Source organism: Gekko japonicus, unplaced genomic scaffold (genome assembly GCF_001447785.1).
Source record: "Gekko japonicus isolate JY-2015 unplaced genomic scaffold, Gekko_japonicus_V1.1 scaffold5413, whole genome shotgun sequence".
NCBI classification, from domain to species: domain Eukaryota; kingdom Metazoa; phylum Chordata; class Lepidosauria; order Squamata; family Gekkonidae; genus Gekko; species Gekko japonicus.
Window position 1 is genome coordinate 27722 of NW_015169345.1, and position 12534 is coordinate 40255.

At 48.0% G+C, this 12534-nt stretch overlaps 1 pseudogene; it reads right to left on the minus strand.

Moving 5' to 3' along the window:
• Positions 1–12077, minus strand: part of LOC107115037 — a 16775-nt pseudogene extending 4698 nt beyond the window's left edge.
• Between the last annotated feature and the right edge of the window lie 457 nt (positions 12078–12534).

Sequence of the window (12534 nt, forward strand, 5' to 3'; positions counted from 1 at the left end):
TGTTGTGGCATATGCTAATGAGTTATGCTAATGAGTTCCCCTAGCTCTTTTTCTACGAAATGACCCCTGGTTACAGCAGTGTTTCTTGCCTCGCTCTCAGGCTGGATCTACCCATAAAACGGAATGAATCCTGGGACCGCACCACTTCAGACTATAGGTTGGTAGATACCAGTTTTCGAACGCTTAGATTTCATTTTGAAAGAGAGAAACCTCCCTTCAAGTACAAAATCAGTGCATCAGGGAGAAACGTTCTGGCCCACCCCAGAACGTTTGTACTTTTAGGGAAATTTTAATGATGTAGAAGCATTCAATAACATGATCTTCCCCCACCCCCATCCCCCGCCGGATACCTGCAGTTTGATATTGTACAGCCCACAGATCGACCCCCTATCTCTGCACAATGGCTCTTTCAATCCTAAATCTTCACGCAAGGAGGGAAGGAGAGCGTGGAGCGACTGCACCCATTGACTGTCTTCACCTCTCCTCAGCAGAGACTCCTTCCCATAGTCCAGGAACTTCTGCAGCCACCAGATACATTTGTCCTCCAAGAAGTCCTTGACGGCATGGACATCCTCCCGTTTAGCATCCCACTTCCTCTTGGTCACCTGAGCAGGCACGATGGCTGCTGTCCAGGTGAGGGTCTCCTTGTCGAAGCTGAGGTAGTCCTCCCCATTGTAGGCGTGCTGGTTAAATCCTCTCTTGCGCCCATCCTTGCCTATTTCACAGGAAATCGTGCGCTGCCAGACATGCAGCCCTAAAAGAGACCAACAGAGCGAGGACATCAGAAGTGGGGTCACAGACCACCAACCACTGCCCTCTCACCGTTATGATTTCTTTTGGTAGGGCGGGGCTTCTGTTCACCCACAGCCCCCTTCTAGAATTAGAATAGTTAAACTTTACAACACTGAACTCTTTCAAACAAAATTGTTATCAAACACGATAGCATAATTGTTGCCAAAGCTATTCACATTTGAACAATAAGCATATCCCTGGTAATACGTTACATATCATGGAATGTTAGTGTTGGAAGGGAACTCCAGGGTCATCCAGTCCAAGCCCCTGCACAACGCAGGAAATTCACAAATACCTCCCCCACCCCGACCCAATGTTCCCTCTAAGCTGAGTTAGTGTGAGCCAGCTCACAGCTTTTTAGCCTCCGGCTCACTTTTTGTCTTTGCTCAGGAAGGGATGGCTCCAGAGCAAATGAATTTATGCAGCAGCCGACTCGCTCGCTCACAACTTCTAATGCCAGCAGCTCACAGAGTAGCATTTTTGCTCACAAGACCCCACAGATTAGAGGTCATCGAACCCTGTGGGGTTGTACTCAGGGTTGCCAGCTCCGGGTTGAAAAATGCATGGAGATTTGGAGGGTGGAGCCTGCGGAGGGCAGGTTTTGGGGTGGGGAGGAAATGCAATGGGGTATAATGCCAGAGAGTCCACCTTCCAAAGCGGCCATTTCCTCCAGGGGAACTGATCTCTGTCTCCTGGAGATGAATTGCAATCCCAGTAGATCTTCAGCCACCACCGGGAAGATGCAAACCAAAGAGAGAGATCACGGGACGGAAGTTGAAAGGAAGCAAAGAACCATGATGTATAGTGCCAAAAAAAGGTTCGTCACCAACTTGTGAATTCTTTTTTCAGTATTCAGTTTACTGGAAGCAATTCAAACGCCATGAGCACCAACGAACCATGCATATGACATCTCGTTTCGTGCATACCTTTGTCAAAGTGGGTAGTGTTGAAATACCTAGTTCCAGAAATAAAGTTCTTGTATTGTGAGAAAGGGAGAAAAGTACCTCTTTCTCTGCCTGCTCTATCTCATGCACAATCTTATAAACCTCGATCACGTCACCCCTCAGTCGTCTTTTCTCCAAGCTAAAGAGCCCTAAGCGCTTTAACCTTTCCTCATAGGGAAAGTGTTCCAACCCTTTTATCATTCGAGTTGCCCTTTTCTGCACTTTTCTGAAAGCTATAATATCCTTTTTAAGGTGTGGTGACCAGAACTGTACGCAGTATTCCAAAAGAGGTCACGCGCCATTGATTTATATAGGGGCATTATGATATTTTCAATACCCTTCCTAATAATCCCCAGCACAGCATTGGCCTTTTTTTACTACAGTCGCACGCTGTCTCGACATTTTCAGTGAGTGATCTACTACAACTCCAAGATCTCTCTCTTGCTCAGTCTCTGCCAGTTCGGACCCCATTGATGTGTATTTATAGTTAGGATTTTTGGCTCCAAGCCTTCCCGGGACTGAACAAGAAAGTCAGGACTGAGAGGTAACCTCGCAGAACGACTTTCTCACAAAAGCAATTATCCGGGTAGGTGGCCGCCCAGTCTAAGACACTGGACTTAGACTGAAGCCGGTTGAAGACAAAGAGCCACCAAAGTAAATTAAAATATACGTATTTAATAGGGTGTAAGTGGTGGCTCAAGTGGTTAAGACAATGAACTGCAGGCTGTAGAAGGTCAGTAGTTCAGTGGTTTGAGACCCGAGTGTGCCGCATGACGGAGTGAGCTCCCGTCTCTTGTTCCAGCTCCTGCCAACCTAGCAGTTCGAAAGCAAGAAACTGCAAGTAGATAAATAGGCACCGCTTCGGTGGGAAGGTCACAGCGTTCCGTGCGCCTTGGTGTTTAGTCATGCCGGCCACATGACCACGGAAACGTCTTCGGACAGCGCTGGCTCTTCGGCTTGGAAACGGAGATGAGCACCGCAACCCTAGAGTCGGACTCGACTGGCTTTCGAGCAAGGGAACCTTTACCTTTACCTTTTTAAGAATATTTCAAAGGGGAAAAGAACTGTGAGGCATAGAACAAGAAAGCTAAGACATTGTTTCCAGATTACTAGATGTTACCCATTCTCAGATGAAGGCTCTGAGGGATCGAAAGTGTCTCTTTCCAGAGTCAGGATGGGCCAGGGCTGTTTGGCCCGCAACGAGGAAGCTTTCAAGACAGTTGCTTTGAGCAAGACGAGGGCGCTTTTTTTTTTCTTAGGGGAACATGCTGGAAAGGAGTTCCGGGACCTCTTCTGGAGAGCCAGTTTGGTGTAGTGCTTAAGTGTGCGGACTCTAATCTGGGAGAACTGGGTTTGATTCCCCACTCCTCCACTTGCACCTGCTGATGTGACCTTGGGTCAGTCACAAGCTCTGGCACAGCTGTCCTTGAGAGAGAGAGCAGTTTGTGTCAGAGCTCTCTCAGCCCCACCCACCTCACAGGGTGTCTGTTGTGGGGAGGGGGAGGGAGAGGAGTTTGTAAGCCGCTCTGAGACTCCGAGTGAAGGGCAGGGTATAAATCCAATCTCTTCTTCTTCTTCTTCTCTTCGACAAAATAATTTCTTAAATGTTTAAAAGTTCGTGAGTTTTCAGTATACAGACTGAGAACTTCATTTCCCTCCTGAGAGTTCCGGCACCTCTTTAAAAAAGAAAAAGAACAAAGCCCTGAGCAAGACAATAGCTGCATGGGAAAGTCTCAGGCGGTCACCATCAGGCTAACAATAAGCTAAAACCCAACTTCTTTATGGCCAAGGGTCTATCGTGGTCTCAGGCCTGAAAGACCAATAGGATCCCTGGGTGGTGATGCAACGCTGGTTCCTGGGCAAATGCCCCAAGAGGTGGTCTGACCAGGATGAAAGGAAACGAAACCCATCTGCAGCGCGCTTCGGCCCTTTCCCACGGGTGAAGATCGTGAACCTGAACTGGATGGGATGTGGCTAATTGGGAGTCGGTGGGAGGCTCTCGACTCCTCTCTGCAGCCGGGGTGTTAACAAGGTCAGCTTGTTCCGCTCAGCCATGTCTTTCTAAACCCTGTTAGCCACAACTCAAGCCTGCACCAATGTTCGAAACAGAACAAGAAATTTAGGGAACTAATTTTCGTGACACTGTATTACTTAACTTTTTTAAAGACAAGGTGGAAACTGCAGAGGAATTGAAGGTCTCTGCTGAATGTGTTAAAAATCAGTTCGGGAGGGAAGCCACAAGCAATACTGACAGACAACAGTGGTGTGAGTACATGTCACACCACATTAAATTTTACACAGAGCAAAATGGAGTAGAGCACCCGCACATGATATCATACAGTCCAGAACAAAATGGTGTAGCAGAAAGAAAGAATTGTTCTTTAATGGAGATGGTTAGATTTATGTTGATGGAATCTAAATTACCGTACCGGTGTTGGCGTTCCAGGTGGTCAGCCGTGTTGGTCTGAAGCAGTAGAACAAATTTAGGGTCCAGTGGCACCTTTACGACCTACAGAGATCGATTCGGGGGGATCGCGGGGGATCGTCGTTCCCCCGGGTGAGGTGCGGGGGGCGGGGATGTGTTACATAACTGTGGGGCCAACCCACAGTGCAACTCTAAGGACACTTTCCTGGGAGTAAGCACCGCTGATAGATCTGATTAGGATTCTAAGTAAACCTGTTTAGGATTACTGTAAGAGAGCTTCCATGTGAAACAAATTCATGGAGGCAGTGCTGTGGTCGGCACATTTGACACTGGGGAACAGGGCTAACATGCTCACTTTTGTTCTTCTGCCCTTGAGTGCTGATCCTGTACTTACATGTATCATTTGAACAGAGCTGTGATGTATTGAGATTTGGCTGGGCGGTGGCATTCCCTGTTTCGCTTGTGAATGGCAACACCTTGCATATCCCAGGATTCATAAGAACATAAGAACATAAGAGATGCCAATGTTGGATCAGGCCAAAGGCCCATCCAGTCCAACACTCTGTATCCCACAGTGGCCAGAAATACCAGTGCCATCAGGAGGTCCAGCAGTGGGGCCAGGACATTAGAAGCCCTCCCACTGTTGACCCCCCCCCAAGCACCAAGATGACAGAGCATCACTTGCCCCAGAGTCCCTATCTATACCTTGTGGCTAATAGCCACTGATGGGCCTCTGCTCCATATGCTTATCTAATTCCCTTTTGAAGCCGTCCATGCTTGTAGCCCCCACCACTTCCTGTGGCAGTGAATTCCAAGTGTTAATCACTCTTTGGGTGAAGAAGGACTTCCTTTTATCTGTTCTAACCCGACCGCTCAGCAATTTCATGGAGTGCCCACGAGTCCTTGTAACCTTAGCTTGTTATTTAGCTTTGTTTTTGCACAAACGTGAGACATCTTCATCATGTGACATGTAAATTTGCTCTTCAGCCTGACTACACTTTGAACTTTACCTTCCATTCCAGTATATTTGAAAAAAAGTGTGAATGCACACAAAAGCTCATTCCTTGAATAAACCTTTGTTGGTCTTAAAGGTGCCACTGGACCCTAAATTTGTTCCAGTGTCGGGGTGAGGCAGTCATGACAGCAACATATTTGCAGAACAGACTGCCAATAAAAACTACGTGCGAGCACAGAAATGGTCCAAGCTTAACAACAGAACTGAATCAGGCACAGGGCTATTTTTGGGCAGGAACGCACAGGAACGGAGTTCCGGCTGGCTCCCAAGTTGGCCACGCCCAGCAGGAACTCATTCGCATAACAGGCCACACCCAACAGCAGAAACTCATTAGGATTGGCTACATGAGGGGTGTGTGGCCTAACATGCAAAGAAGTTCCTGCTACAAAAAAGGCCCTGGGTTTTGACAACAAACAAGGTAAACAGAATAAGAAGCAAAAGGTGGGTGTGTCTGGATGAGCACACTTCTGGTAACGTGGGGGTGTGGCCTAATAGGCCAATGAGCTGTGCTGTCAGGGGTGTGGCCTATTATGCTAATGAGTTTCTGCTGTTGGGTGTGGCCTATTATGCTAATGAGTTCCTGCTGGGCTTTTTCTACAAAAAGAGCCCTGAATTCAGGCATAACGACTGGATGTGGAAAAGGATGCAAATGTTACCGAATCCTCAATCCAGAGACAGGGGAAGTGAAGATGAGGAGTGCTGTTCATTTTAAAGAAGGAGAGCAATCTTGTGGGTAGGTCCCAGACCAGAAAAACCATAAAGAGGAACCGACTAATGTGAAAGGGTATGATTCGTGGGTAACTGAAGAGGGCTGTGTAAAAGTGACTTTGGAAGCTGAACATATAACTGCACTTTAAAATGTTATTAAGTGCTGTGTAAACAGGTAATGGACTGAGAAGGGTTAATGGCTCACAGAGCCAGGGAGTCTTTTTTAAAAAAATCTTTTCCGGAGCCAGAGAGTCTTGAGTGTTCTCTCTGGCTCTCTCTAGACAGGCTGCTCCAAGGAAATTGGTTGGTTAGCATCGGTTGAGTAGAGAAAGACTCAAGAGCTGAATGCTGAGGGGAGGGCAGTCTGAATTCAGCCCTGACTGAGAAGAGTGTAGTACTGATGAGTCTGAGTCTAGCCCTGACAGAGAAAGGTTTAGTACTGGCAGAGTTTGTGCATAGCCTTGACTGAGAGCAGTTTAAAACAGATGGAGAACTGGGGTGGTTGGCAGGAGGATTGGGAAGATTGGAGAAGACGCCCATTCAGGCCTAAAAAAAGGGATAGATCTTCTAGCGAGAGAATTCCCTACCCAGTTGGAAAAGGGAGATAGCTCTGAGGAATGGAGGGATCCCTGGTCAGATGTGTTTGGAAACTGCCTTTTGAAACGTGAAGAGTCAGTAAACCTCAAGAGGAGTACTGGTGGGTTTAGTGAAGGAACTTGGGTACATAAGAACATAAGAGATGCCAATGTTGGATCAGGCCAAAGGCCCATCCAGTCCAACACTCTGTCACACAGTGGTCAGAAATACCAGTGCCATCAGGTGGTCCAGCATTGGGGCCAGGACATTAGAAGCCCTCCCACTGTTGCCCCCCCCAAGCATCAAGAAGACAGAGCATCACTTGCCCCAGAGTCCCTATCTATACCTTGTGGCTAATAGCCACTGATGGACCTCTGCTCCATATGCTTATCTAATACCAGACAGAGTATCCCTGCCTTCTGGAAACTAAAAGAATGAAATATGCTCAGGAAAGGAGTGTTTAGGAAACACTGAAACAAAAGCTCTCATTTTTAAGATTCTAAGTCACTGTGAAGAGCTTAAGAAACTCTCAATTGCTTGAAACATATGAATTACAGTCTGGGCCTATAATGATTTACCTCAGAAATTTAACCTCTGATTTCACCTGACTTTTCCCCTCAATGTTGAATGAAATAGTTTGTTATTTTTGAACTTTTAAAAAGCCTCAAGTGCCATTTCAGTGGTTTAAGTTAACAGGGGATCTCAACCCTTCCCTCAGGTTCCTGGGCTGAGCAGCAACATTTCATACTGCGACAGGGTGGGATAGCCATAGTTCTTCAGAAAAGAAGAAAATCGATAAATAGGGCTGTACAGTTAGAAAGGGAGAGAAAAACGGATGAAAAATCTTGCCTCTGAGGGAGGGAAGTGGGCGAGGTTGTCAAAGGATGTGTTTGCACCCCAGCGACAGAGCAGGCTTAGATTCTCAGTAAACAGGCCAAACCAGGAATTGAGACATCCAGAACAGAACAGCCATGGAGAAGGGCAAGAAACAAAGGAGCAACGCAATAACATGGCCTCATACATTAGAAACAGGCAATCTGTAATTACGATTTTTAAATAGATTTTATGAAGATACAAAGTAGCAAGAATGAACAGCTTTTAAAATATATTTTAAGAAGCCATTTCAAGTACAGATAACCTTGTGTGGTGTTTGAAGTTACAAGATAATACGTTAGCCTAGAATGTGCGCCCTTATCAAATGGGACAGCCAGCTGTTGTTAGGAGGTGATTTTAAAAACCTATAAACAGGGGAAGCTGGATTGCTTAATCACAGAATCATAGAGAACATAAGAAAATAGGAACATAAGAGAAGCCAATGTTGGATCAGGCCAGTGGCCCATCCAGTCCAACACTCTGGGTCACACAGTGGCCAAAAATACCAGGTGCCATCAGGAGGTCCACCAGTGGGGCCAGGACACTAGAAACCCTCCCACTGTTGCTCCCCCAAGCACCAAGAATACAGAGCCTCACTTGCCCCAGACTGAGAGTTCCTAAGAACATAAGAGAAGCCAAAGTTGGATCAGGCCAACGGCCCATCCAGTCCAACACTCTGTCACACAGGGGCCAAAAATACCAGGTGCCATCAGGAGGTCCACCAGTGGGGCCAGGACACTAGAAGCCCTCCCACTGTTGCCCCCCACAGCACCAAAAGAGTTGGAAGGGACCTCCAGGGTCATCTAGTCCAACCCCCTGCACAATGCAGGAGATTCACAGATACCTCCCCACCACCACCAGTGACCCCTGCTCTATGCCAAGAAGAGGGCAACATAAAACCCTCCAGGATCCAAATAAACCCTTCAGGAACCCTCCAGCTTGAGAGCTTCTTCTTGCTTTTTACCCACTCATCTTTGGGCAAGATATTTTTATGGACAAGTAATCGCTCTCCTAGAATTATCTATGTAGCAGTGATGTTTTTGTGAGTTAGTCAGTGCTGTAATACAGGATAAAATGGAAGCAGAGATTCTCCAATAGCATTACTTGTGTACTGTACCCCTAACAAACCAGATAAGTTGTTAAGGTGTACATCTCGCCAGGAATTAAAGGGCCTGATCGAAAAGCTAACTAGACACACACCTGAATGTGAACCAGACCTGGCCACAGTCACCCAGAACAATGCGCTTTCCGCCCTACCTCTGCTCAGGTTGTGGAGATGTGTCTGGCTCATCAGGTAGTTTTTCATTCTCTGCTCGGTAATCCTGGTTTCCTTGGTGTACCAGTCCAAGATATGGGGTTCCTCTTTCTCCACCTCCCTTCCCCAGGCCCCCTGAGATACTGACTTCCTTGCGGTGCTGTTGTAGTTACCGCCAAGCTGGTCATCAAGGTAGACCACGGCTGTGAAATCCGGCTCGCCCTGGTCAGGTTCCCAAATCACTGTGCATAAAAAGCGCAGGGAGTGTCCGGAGGAATCTGGAAAGGGCAGAGAGGCAGAGTTAAGGGGGCCTGCAACCACCACCCCACATCGCCTACGAGCCCTTTGCCCCCTTCACTAAGACAGGAAGAGGTTCCCTTTGCCCACCTTAAAAAAAAGTCAACAGCCTGCACTAGAAGTCTGGGGCATTCCAGGCCCCCACATAGGATGGCCAGATCAGCGCATTGTACAAAATTGCTTGTCACGTACAGATATGAAACACATTCATTTGGGTATTTTTCTCCCAATGCCTTTTTGGCCGCCGCAGCCATACACTACAGAAGTTGGGGAAGGATCTTCAACCAATCGATCATACCAGGAAACTAGGGTTTGCCAGGTCTCACCTCACCTGTGGACGGAGGCTCCCGGCTTCTCGTCGGGACTTTTCCACCACGTTATCATGCTAGGGCCGTCGCGCCCAATGCTCTAGCATTTGGGAGCAAAAACTCTATGGTAACCATAGAGTCTCCCCTGAATACTAGAGTGTTGCCACGTGATGGCCTGCGAGGGATGATCCTTGCGAGACGCTGCTGTTTGGGGGTGGGGCTCCCCCCACCGGTCATCTGGCTGGCGGCGGATTGCGGAATCCCCTGGCCAAATGGGGGGGGGATGGCAACGCTACAGGAAGCCCCCCTCAGAACGAAGACTAAGGCAGGTTCCCAGTTTCTTCTTTGACACAAAAGACAGGACCAGCCTTAGTGAGAAACTGAAGGGTACACATTTCAGGACCCTCAGGTAAGCTTTGGCCCACACCTTTTAAATAAATACATAAATCATCTTCTGCCTGACTTTCATCTTAGGTTCTGAGAATGTGGGGCTGGAAGGGTGGGGTGGGGGAACGCTCTGCCTCCACAACAGTTTGTGGTCCGGCACCTGCAAGAGAGCAGAAATGCCAAGTACAAGGAGGAATGGCTTGTTGTTCTCCCATTTCTGTGTACTAAGGAAGGAAGCACCTTTGACTGTGGAAATTCTCTTTGGCTAGATTAAAAAAAAAAAAAACCACAAGAGGGCCTCCTGATGTGGAGAAACAAATTCTAGAGCCGCCCTCTTCACCCTTTCCAGACCCAGGAGGGCCCTTGAAGCCCCGGCACTAGCAGGGGGGCCTCTTGAGCGACCAGTGCACGGCAGGAAGTACGGTAACACCCAGGCCTGTGGCCAGGATAGTGTGGCTTGTGGGGCAATTTTTTTCCCCTAGTGGGGCTGAAGTTCTCAGAAAGAAAAGCCATTTAATATGTGTTGTCGAAGGCTTTCACGGCCAGAGTTCATTAGCTGTCGTAGATTTTCTGGGTTCTGCGGCCGTGGCCTTGGCATTGTAGGACCCGACGTTTCTCCAGTAGCTCTGACTGCCATCCTCAGAGGTATAACACAGAAAGACGGAGTACTCTCTGTGTCTGTGTACTCTCTGTGTCACAGAAAGTCCTCCATCTTCCTGTGTTATGCCTCTGAGGACGCCAGTCACAGCTACTTGGAGCCAGTTTGGTGTAGTGGTTAAGTGCGCGGACGCTAATCTGGGAGAACCGGGTTTGATTCCCCCACTCCTCCACTCGCACATGGCTGGATGACCTTGGGCAAGCCATAGTTCTGATAGAGGAGGAGGAGATTGGATTTATACCCCGCCCTTCACTTGGAGTCTCAGAGCGGCTTACAATCTCCTTTCCCTTCCCCTCCCCACAACAGACACCCTGTGAGGTGGGTGGGGCTGAGAGAACTCTGACACAAACTGCTCTTTTTCAAGGACAGCTGTGCCAGAGCTTGTGACTGACCCAAGGTCACATCAGCAGGTGCAAGTGGAGGAGTGGGGAATCAAACCCAGTTCTCCCAGATTAGAGTCCGCGCACTTAACCACTACACCGAACTGGCTCTGATAAGAGCTGCTCTTGAAAAAGAGCAGTTTCTGTCAGAGCTCTCTCAGCCCCACCTACCTCACAGGGTGTCTGTTGTGGGGAGGGGAAGGGAAAGGAGTTTGTAAGCCCCTCTGAGACCCATTTAGGTAGTGAAGGGCAGGGTATAAATCCAATCTCTTCTTCTCTTCTTCTACTGGTGAAACGTCAGGTCCTCCAATGCCAAGGCCACGGCCATACAACCCAGAAAATCTACAACAGCTAAAAAGCTTTTTAACCAATAGAGAGCTGTTAGCAGGAGAGATCTCTAAACTGCAAGCTGTCAACCACTTTAGATGACAGTTCTCAGCTGGTGCAAGTTAATCTGCAAGCCTAAGCAACAATTCTGATAACAAGCCGGCAGGTGTATTTGGGGTGTGTGTGTGTGTGATGACTTCTGTAGTCAAGAAAACTAACACTTTGGCAGGAAAACTCTCTTAAAGGAGGTCAGTGTCTTGACACAGAGTTAGAAGGGATCCTAGAGGTCACCTACTCCAACCCCCTTGCTCAATGCAGGAATTAGTCAACCAAAGCACCCCAGTCTGCTTAAAGGAGCGCACACCTTTAAAAAAGCTTTAAAATGATTGAAAAAAGCATTTACGGGAGACATTCTTGTGGGGCTGTGGCTTAAGAAAGGGGGCAGAGCCTCCCCAGAGCCCCACCACAGCTACAGGCCTGGTAACACCCCAGTCATGTGACAGGAAGAGGAGAGTCTCTGAGCCTGCTGCTGCTAAAAAGGAATCCTCTCCTGGCCCATGTGACCTCACCAGGCTGTCCTGCTGATTGTCTCGGTGGGCTCGCTAAAGAGGCCCCCTGGCTTCCTGAGCGTGCACCAGATCCATCCCAAAAGCAGTAAACAAGACGGCAGCTCTGCCAGGTCCCCCCTGGTAGCCAGCAGGGGATGGGGAGGGGAAGGTTGCCAGCTCCGGGTCAGGAAACTCCTGGGGCTTTGGGGGTGGAGCCTCAGGACAGCAGGGACCTCAGTGGGGTACAATTCCATAGAACCCACCCTCCAAAGCACCCATTTTCTCCAGCGGAACTGATCTCTGTAGTCTGGAGATGACCGGCCCAGCAGGTGGGGATCCACGACCCATGAGTTGGACCCCTGCTCAAGAGGATGGCCATTTTCTGTGCTCCCACTTGGGAATAAACTGTATGGGTTTCAAGGGGTGGAGATTCTTGCAGTGGGGCGGGGCGGTGTTGAGATCCCCGTGGCTTCATCCGAAAGCGTCCGTACCTTTCGTTCCAGCCACAGAACTCCGAACTTCAGATACGGACGAGGGATCTAACGTCAGCCTCGTCTGAACGAGGAGCCCCGAATCTGCCTTCTCTTACGGAATGGGGCCAACACTCAGGAAGACAAGACTCCCGAAACTGGGGAGTGGATAAAGAAATTACTTTTTATGGCGGAAATGGGACAAAATGACAAGAAAGCTTAAAAATCTGGAAGCAGATTTTTTCGCAGACTGGACAGACTTTAAAGAATATTTAGAGAAATACTGGGATGTAAAGAACAACTTAATTTGCTTTGATAACTACTGAAAAAAGAATGATATTAGGATAAATGTATAAGAATAATAGTTGAAAGATATGTTACCTGTAGAATATGATTAACGAGTAAGGGGGAAAGGTGAGAATTTAAGATGTGGGCTGGAGGTTGGAGCACTGTGGGAAGTCAAAAGGGGTGGGGAAATAGGAGAAAAGGATGTATAACAATTAGTAGTATGATGTATGTTTGACCTCTTAATATATCCTAATAAATTGTTTTTTGGAAAAATGTTTTTGAA